The sequence below is a fragment of the Galeopterus variegatus genome, unplaced genomic scaffold, assembly GCF_000696425.1.
Source record: "Galeopterus variegatus unplaced genomic scaffold, G_variegatus-3.0.2 Scaffold460, whole genome shotgun sequence".
Lineage (NCBI taxonomy): Eukaryota > Metazoa > Chordata > Mammalia > Dermoptera > Cynocephalidae > Galeopterus > Galeopterus variegatus.
The window spans coordinates 310,657-320,361 of NW_007726571.1; positions in this window are offsets into that span (position 1 = coordinate 310,657).

The window sequence follows — 9,705 nt, forward strand, 5'->3', positions numbered from 1 at the left end:
TTTTTTTTTTTTTTTTTGTCTTTTTCCGTGTCCGGCAACGGATCGCAACCCTCAGTGTTGCCCCCGTACCGGACCGGGGACCGGCAATGGGATCGCAACCCTCGGCGTTGCTCCCGTGCCTCGCTCAGCCAGTGAGCGGGAACCGGTCTGTATGTGGGATCCGAACCCTCGGGCGGGAGCGCTGCCGCGCTTCCCAAGCGGTGCACCAGCGCAGTGCGCCACCGGGCCGGCCCTTTTTTGGGCATTTTTAAGTACAATTGACTTGGGGTTATTTAAGAGTATAATAATCCCATCCCGATCTTAGAAAAAAAAATTACCAAATGGTATTAGTCACATTGTTATTGCTACTGGAGGAATGCATCCCTGGAGAGAACCTGCCTTCAAAGCTTTCAGGGGTCATTCAAAAATAAGCACATGGGCTAGTAGCTGAAAATGTTTTTATTTTTGCCTTTTGAAATCAGACAATGAACACATGAACCTTCTGAAGATTAAATAGGTTGAAGAATATCTGGCATTTATAACGGTTATACAGCTTTGATAGGGAGAGGACTTTCGCATTGCCAGTATTGGTTTGTAAACCTAATGGTGTTTGAAGTTGGGTTGGGAGTTAGTATAGATTCAGAAAATTCTCAGGAAGGGTGAAAGTGTTTGGGATCTCCATGCCAGCCAGCTGCCAAGAAATAAAAAGTTCAGCTATGAAAAGGTGACAAGTGAACCTAAGCTCTTAAAATTCATTAAATGGAGCACAACCAAATTTGTAAGACGGAACTAATACATAAACTAATTTACTGAAAGCTCTAAAAGTTTAAGCAAATGTAAGGTTCCAAAAAAAAATTAGCATAACTTTTTGAAAGTCTATCACTAAAATGCTGACAGACATGTTGGAAACCAGGCTGAACAAAATTTTAATAGTTTGCCTTTGATCTAGTAAGTTTTATTGTCCTGTGATTATAATGTAAAATACTTGGATCCTAAACATTTGATCACTGAATCACTGGAATATATAAAATCTTTGAGGAAACCAAACAGCAATATATATTTTTTTTTTTAAAGATAACCGGTAAGGGGATCCTAACCCTTGACTTGGTGTTGTCAGCACCACGCTCAGCCAGTGAGCGAACCGGCCATCCCTATATGGGATCCGAACCCGTGGCCTTGGTGTTATCAACACCGCACTCTACCGAGTGAGCCACGGGCCGGCCTGACATTGGACATTGGACGTTTTGAAATGGTTTTCAAAATTGCTGTTTGGGGGCCGGCCCGTGGCTCGGTAGAGTGCGGTGCTGATAACACCAAGGCCACGGGTTCGGATCCCATATAGGGATGGCCGGTTCGCTCACTGGCTGAGCGTGGTGCTGACAACACCAAGTCAAGGGTTAAGATGCCCTTACCGGTCATCTTTTTTAAAAAAATTAAAATAAAATAAATAAAATAAATAAAAAATTATATTTAAAATGAAATGATTGTCCCACAAGCAAATGACATTATTTGCTTAAGATTGCTGCTAGGTAGAGTACTGTATTTTAATTTTTCTCAGAACATTATACACATGAAAGCTTATGTTCACTGTTCCATCAAAATTTCTTTGTGTGTGGGCCGGCCCGTGGCTCACTCGGGAGAGGGCGGTGCTGATAACACCAAGGCCCCGGGATCGGATCCCATATAGGGATGGCCGGTTGGCTCGCTGGCTGAGCGTGGTGCTGACAACACCAAGTCAAGGGTTAAGATCCCCTTACCGGTCATCTTTATAAAAAAAAAAAAAAAAAAATTTCTTTGTGTGGCCAGCTGGGGAACCGAACCTTTGACCTTGTTGGGGGTGGTTTCCCCTTTTTGTCAACTGATCGACAAACACTAGCAACAGGGTTGGGGTAAACTGGCATGCTGGCTGTCCTATGAGCTCAAACCTTTCTAGCATCCCTCTCATTTTTTGTCCAGAACCCATGAGGGTTTTGTCCTCCCATCCAACAGCTCTTTCCCCCACTTTTTCCTGCTCCTCCAAACTCTTGCATCTCCTAATCCCCAGACACGTGAGTAAAGGAAAAGTTATAGTCATAACTTAGAAAATTTTTTACCTCATAACTTCCAACTTTTTTTCTCTCTTAATCCTTTTCTCTGCCCTTTTTTACATGAAGTCTTTCTACAGTTAAGACCAGACTTTATGGAATGGGAGGGCCGGTTGCCCTAGAACAAAGAAGTCTATAGGGTAGGGGGGAAAGCATTTAATCCCTTATAAAAATTTACAGGGGGTCCAAAGGAGGGAGAAATCCTGACAGGAAGGAGAGTTGGCAAGACAGAGTAGGGTAGAAGACGCCAACTAGGTCCCTCAGACCTCCCTAGAGTTCAGCCTGGGGCAGGATGACTGGGGGACAAATATGAGCAGGAAGCCCAGATAGGTTGAAGAGGAAGCCAAAGGCAGAGAAGCAATGCACAAGCCTCGCTGCACAGTGTTCCTATGACTACATGGGATAGAAAGCACAGCAGAAATAGAGCATATTATATTTTGGCAAAGACATAACGAGATCACACACACACACGCACAATTTCTTTTGACTTCCGTATGTAAGTTGAGAGCTAGGGCTTGCCATGGAGTCGTCATGGTGGAGGGGTGTGGTTATTGCATAGCAGGAGCCATAAGGCAGAGAGCCCAGCCAGGGGCTGGATGGAAACATGGCAGATTTGCAGTAAAAGCCAAGGTGGGATAAAGTTAGTCAAATTAGTCCACTGGTCTTAGTGTGAAAAACCACACCATTAGCTTTGGTCATTCGGTAGTAGCTATGGGGAGACCAGAGACCAAAATTCATACCCCCAACAGACTACCATCCCAGCTAGACGTCAGGGCCCGCTTGCTGACAAAGACCCTCCCATCCTGTTATCAGGAGAACACGTAAACATGCCTTTGCACCCAGAATACATCCTGGGATGGTGGAGGCAACAGAAAGAATTTGGAGAGAAAACAGTCCTAATAAGGAGGTTGACCTTTAACTGAATAATTATTTCCCTTAAATGAGACCACTTAAAATTGGAAGAGACCAGCTTTTATGTGGCAAGTTTAGTTTTTCTGCCATCCATGGGAATGAGAACTTGGGAGAAAGTTCAACTCAGTCAAAGAAGGCATATGGGAATTTAGGGGCCCTGGAATTCCCCATAGGAGCAGGAAAAAGAAAGCTAATGCTATCAAACCATAAGTTTTAGGTGGAAGTGGTCTCATTTAGGTTGGGCCTTCCGAGATTCATCAGGTAGCCTTTCTGATAATTTATTCGTACCTGTGTCTCAAACTGGCGCCAATTCTGTGTACAGTTCAGACTCCAGAACTCTGTGGAATCAGGCTGATAGTAATCTCTAGTTGGGCCACATGGTTTAACTAATTTCCCTTCCCTGTCCTGCTTTCCACACTCTCCACCTGAGAGTGCTCTCTGAGTGAATCACTTGCACAAGAACCCATGGCTTTCGGGGGGCTGGCCACTTAGCTCACTTGGGAGAAGGTGGTGCTGAAAACACCAAGGTAAAGGTGTATGCAAAGAAAGTTGTTGGGATACTAGGCAGCCAAAGGTGCAAAAGGATATTTTGATAACAATATAGCATCAGTTTCCCCTTTCAAAATAGTACATAGTTTTCCTTGTGGAGTTTTTCTCTCCTCATTGTATGTAGATTTGATGAGATACAAATCCTGATCCTTAGAGATTCTTTTATCACCCAAGAGAGTGGTCATTTGATTTAGGCTTGGCCAACCAGACTCTCTCCTGGGATTTTCAGTCTTAAGCAGAATGATGCAAGCAAGTTGTAATAACTATAGTTTTTTTCAGCAGCATAACTAAAAGAGAACTTTGGGCAGTTTTTCCTGCTTTCAATACTCTAAAATGGGGCCGGCCAGTTAGGTTAGTTGGTTAGAGCGCAGCCTTATAACACCAAGTTCAAGGGTTCAGATCCCTGCACTGGCCAGTGCCAAAAAAAACACAAAAACAACAACTGTAGTGCAACTGTGCTTGCTATTTAATAAATACTCCCTTGTATCTTTTTTTTTTTGCAGTTTTTAAAAATAATATTTAGCTCTTCCTCCTAAGTAGGAAGTATTAACTTCACTAATTAAAAACAAAATATGTTTAAAAAAATTCTAATTGATTGTGAACTGTAGTAATAATGATATGTATGGGAATCAATAGAGCAGACAGACATGGTATCTGACGTGATCAGGTGGGGAAGGTAAAATTACCATTTTTCCATTATGATTTAGTATTTTAAATAAAAAATTGAAGTATTTGTCATGGATTTTAACCAGAAAGATTCTATTCTGTCCGTCAGTCATAGCCTGTGGATGGGACATTCTACACTCAGTAAGAGAGTAGAAAGAGAAAGAGCCTCCGATGGTACTAAGAAAACTAAGATAATAAAATGCCCTGGAAGCTGAGGAAGAACTTAAAGGAAGTTCTTAGGTCAATCTTGAACACTAAATATAGATAAATCAGGAAGTAAAGGAACAGAGAAAAACTACGTGGTAGTGAACCGCATCTCTTTCCTGCTAAGCCTTCTTGAGGCTCTATTCTACTGATCATTTGGGGAATATTGGGGGAAATAAAAATTGAGGTGGCTCAGGGCTGGCCCATGGCTCACTTGGGAGACCGTGATGCTGACAACACAAAGTCAAGGGTTAAGTCCCCTTACCGGTCATCTTTAAAAAAAAAAAAAAAAAATTGAGGTGTCTTGCCTTCACAAAATCCATTTTACTTCTGTGCATAACTATTTCCGCTTATATGAGAAACTACAGCTTCCTAATAATATCTATTGTCCATCCATTGCTCTAGCCAACTTCTGCAACTTTTCCTCAACATCAGTTAACCCTCTGTAGTAGATTGAATTATGTCCCCTAAAACTCCCTGAAGCTTGAACTGTGTCCCCCAAGTTCTATGTATTAGAAACTTATCCCCCACTGTGACTGTTAAGAGGGTGGGAAATCCTATTACAGTCATTGAAAGGTGGGGCCTCGGGCTGGCCCGGTGGTGCACTGGAGAGTGTCCCGCTTGGGAGTGCGGTGGCGCTCCCGCCGAGAGGGTTCGGATCCCATGTGGAGACCGGTTCCCGCTCACTGGCTGAGCGCGGTGCAGGCACAACACTGAGGGATGCAATCCCATTGCCGGTGAGTAAAAAAAAAAGACCAAAAAAAAAGGAAAAAAAAAAAGAAAGGTGGGGCCTCGGGCTGGCCCGGTGGTGCACTGGAGAGTGTCCCGCTTGGGAGTGCGGTGGCGCTCCCGCCGAGAGGGTTCGGATCCCATGTGGAGACCGGTTCCCGCTCACTGGCTGAGCGCGGTGCAGGCACAACACTGAGGGTTGCAATCCCATTGCCGGTCAGTAAAAAAAAAAGACCAAAAAAAAAGGAAAAAAAAAAAGAAAGGTGGGGCCTCAAAGGTGACTGGATTGTAGGACCATGAAGTACTGAATGGATTAAAGATGGTGGTCAGGGGTGTGGTTCTGAGGACTTTAAAAAGAGGAGAGTCCCTCTCTCTTTGCTCTGCCATCTTGCAATGTGAGATCCCTGAGTCACTGTCACCACCACCAGGTGGACTATGGACTTTCCAGGCTCAGAAACTGTAAACAATAAATTTTGTTTTCTTTATAAATCACCATGTATTTTGTTATAAGCAACAGAAGTGGACTAATACACCCTGTCTCTTTAAGTACCTGCCATAAGCCTATCATCACAGAAAATACAAGATATAGCAATAATTGTTGCCAAGAGCTTGACTTTTTTTTTATTGAAACATAATTGATTATACATATTTGTGGAGTACAGAGTTGAATATCGGTAACTATGTACAATATGTGATGATCAAAACAGGATTAGTATATTCATTATTAGAAAATGAAATAATTTTTTGTGACCCTTTACCAACTTCTCACTAGTCCCCATCCCCTTTCCCACCTCTAGTAGCCACAGTTCTGTTCTCTCCCTTATGAAAGCTCAATGTATTACTGATTGTTGTATCTTATTTATTTTTTTATGGAGCTTGACATTTAATTTAGCTACTCAGAATGATGGCTCTCCTGATGACTGGAGTAATCGAACTTGGATACTATTCAGGAGGGGAAAAGTGATAGGGACACATCATTGATTACGCCTCCCTCTTTTGTTAACCTTTAAAATGCAAAAATATTTTTTAAAAATTTAAATATTTTTAGAAAAATTTAAAAGGGGGGATTATTTACCTATTTACTCATTTATTTTGGCAGCTGGCCCATACAGGGATTGAACCCTGGACCTTGGTGTTATCAAGTTCAGGAATTATGTAGAGGTGATCATGATCTCTTAAAAAGCCTATGTCTAGGGGTAGAGCTTCTGACAAAGGTTTTCAAAAGAAACATACTCAGCTGGCATACATACCTTTGCCCCTTTTACTTTCTTCCTTCTATGGACACATGCCTGTAAAGTGTAGGGCCATTTTACAAACATAAAGACAAAAGCCACAGGCTACGGATGGTGAGGCAGAAAGCGAGAAGCCTAGATCCTTGCTGATATTCTCAAAGAGCTGCAACGGCCCTGGAGTGCCTAACTCTGGACTTCTTATACAAGAAAAATAATCCTCTTTTTACTTAGTCACTGTCATCCAGTTTTTTGTTATTTGAAGCACAATCCTACCAAGATATTTGATTGTTTACCTTCCCCACCTAATCATAAGATGTCAGATACCATGTATGTCTTTGCTCCCTGTTATATTGGAAGCTTTCATATGAAGTAAAAGAACACCCAACTTAAAACTGCTTTAAAATATACAGAAGTTCGGGCCGACCCCGTGGCGCACTTGGGAGAGTGCAGCGCTGAGAGTGCAGCGGTGCTCCCACCGCGGGTTCGGATCCTATATAGGGATGGCCGGTGCGCCGAGTGGCCGGACGGTCACAAAAAAGACACACACACAAAAATATATATATATATATATATATATATATATATACACACACGAAGTTTATTAACTCATGTAACTACATATCCAAAAGTAGGACAGACTGAAAAGTTGATGTAATCCCATCATTCCAGCTGCATTTTTCTACTGTTCTTTTGGCTTTACCCTCTCATGAGTTGACTTCATACTCAGGTTGTCACCAAAAGGACTGCAGCAATTCCAGGCCATATATCTAAGCTCAACCACGTCCAGAGGAGGTATGAATCACTTCTGGAAGCTCTCCCGGAATAGTGAGGAAAAGCTTTTTTCTGGGAGCATCCTGCAAACCTACCCTTGCAATTCACTGAAGTGAACTGGTGAACACACATAATCCTGATCCAATCGCTGGCATGAGAGTAATACTACCAGTCCAGACCACCCCTGAGGCTGACAATGCTGAGCTAAAAAGAAAGTGGTTAAGAGGGAGGGATTCCTGGGCTTGCCGATTAGTTCACTTGCTTACAGCACAGCCTTATAACACTAAGGTTAAGGGCTCAGATCCCCGTACTGACCAACCACAAGAAAAAAAAAAAAGGATGGATTCCTGAACCTCATCTGTTGGGAAGTTAGAAGGACGGAAAAGATGATGTGTAGGTGTAAAGAATTCACTTTTTGTGTTCTCAGTATCTTGTAGGCATACCAAAAAAAGAAAGAAAAAAAAAAATCCCCAAAACCCAGTTTCTGATTTATGCCTACACTGAAAGAAGGAAGCATGTTTTATTCTTGTTTGTACCAGTCCTAGTATCTAACTCAGTACCTTGAGCACAGGTAGGAATTCAAGTTGTTAATTATTTTTCTGTCAACAAACCTCAGAGAAAGTGGCCTGATTATTTAACCTCCTGGATTCTTTTATAGATTGCTAGATTTTCTTGCTAATCGATTCCTTCGACTCCCAAGACTTATCAGCTGCTGGGGCAGACAGGAAAAAATCCCAAGCCAACAAGTTTCCTTTATTCAACAACGGTATTAATGTACTAGTGAAGTAGATCATAGTGGAGTCCTTAAAATTCCTTTTTCTTACCAAAATGAAGAAACCGGAGGGATGAAGATTATCTGCTTCTCTGGGGGCACAGCTGTCAAACTTAAAAGCTACAAATCCTCTAAAAGTTCCAAGGAAGAGACTTTACTGTCAATAACTAGAGGTGACAGATTATTTTTAATAGGCAATTTTCAAAGGTGTGGATGTTTTGTTACCCATGGAAATTTAAGTTTCCTAAAGGACCCCGCATCACCACGCAAATTTGGATCATCACTAAATTGACTTATGTACCTCTCTCCTATTATAAAATAGTTTTTAAAGTTTGGAGTTGTAAGGTGATACTTTTTTCTTCGTTTATTAATGTCCCCTCAGTAGGGCCTTGATATAGTCACCTCTTGACAAGAATGGCTGGCATTAGTGACTGGCCCATAAAGTGCCCTTGATGGGGGGCGGATCAATGAACGAACGTTTGAATCTCCGACCAGACCATTGCGATGGAAGGGGCTGATCACTCAACTTCACTTGCCAAACGGGGGTCGCAAGAGCCCCTGGTCTTAACCCGGATTGGGTGAGACTCGGTGCTTAATTAAGCACAATGTTAACGCTTGTTTCCCTCGCCCATTTCTCCAACTTTCCAACTCATCCTAAAGCGGCCAAGAATTTAGCGGAGGGCAGAAGCGGTGTGACTGGGGCCGGGGCTGTGGGAGCCGCCCTGTTGGGCCTCTGGGGGCGCTGGCCCCGGGCGCCGAGACTGACGTGCACAGGGCCAGGCGCGGCCGAGGAACCGGGTGCGCGGCGTAGCCGAGGGCGCCTGGCCCACTTTGTCCTCCGGGAGAGGAGGGAGGCGGGAGCAAGATTAAGCTTTCTTTTTTAATCATGCCACATATGAAAATAAATACTTCTGTTTATTACCAGGCTGCATATATCTAAGCTGGAAAAAAGTCAATAAAGTGGGTGAGCCAATCTGTGCAAGTACATGATTAGAATGGTAGGTAGGAGAAAAGACAAGAGAAACTCTCTAGAACTAAGAAATAAAAAAACATTTATTCTTCCTTTTATAAAAACACAAGATGCAAATATTATAAATGAAAATTTTAAGAAGGGAAGCATGCTGCTCCTGACAAATTCCCAGTTCTTCCCCATCTCTTACATAATTCATTCTGTGATAACATCCAGATACCTTGGTTTTTGTTTTCAAATCCATAATAGGATGCCCATCAATGCACAATGTTAATATTTACTCATTTGCTTATTTTTCCACTCATTGTTTTTGGGGAAATCCAGACCTTTGTATATGTAATCTGACCTAGTATGTTGAACTAGTTTTTTTCTTTTTGGAAAAATGTAAAAATGTCATACTGAAGCAGTTAGGGATGTCCAGTTTCATTCTTTCCATTCCCCATGGAGGCCATGCATATTCTCAGTAGGATCCCTGAGTGAGGCTGAGAAGGTTATGTGTGTGAAGTTTCAAACCAAGAGTTACCTGGGCTACATCAGTATAGAAAAACTGAAACATAAAGTAATATGGTTAATGTTGTAATCAAACCATAGACCCATCTCTCTGCAATCTATCCAATAACTAGTGGCTCCTATTTTGACATACATCAGAATCACCTGGGGGTTTGTTAAAACAGATTGCATGGACCAACCCCCAGAATTCCTAATTCTAACTTCTAATTTTGTAGATTTGGTTGGGGTCTGAGGATCTGCACGTCTAACAAATTCCCTGGTGGTACTATGCTGCTGGTCTAGTGGTGACACCTCATTAATGACTGTCATATCAGACTATAGCTGGCT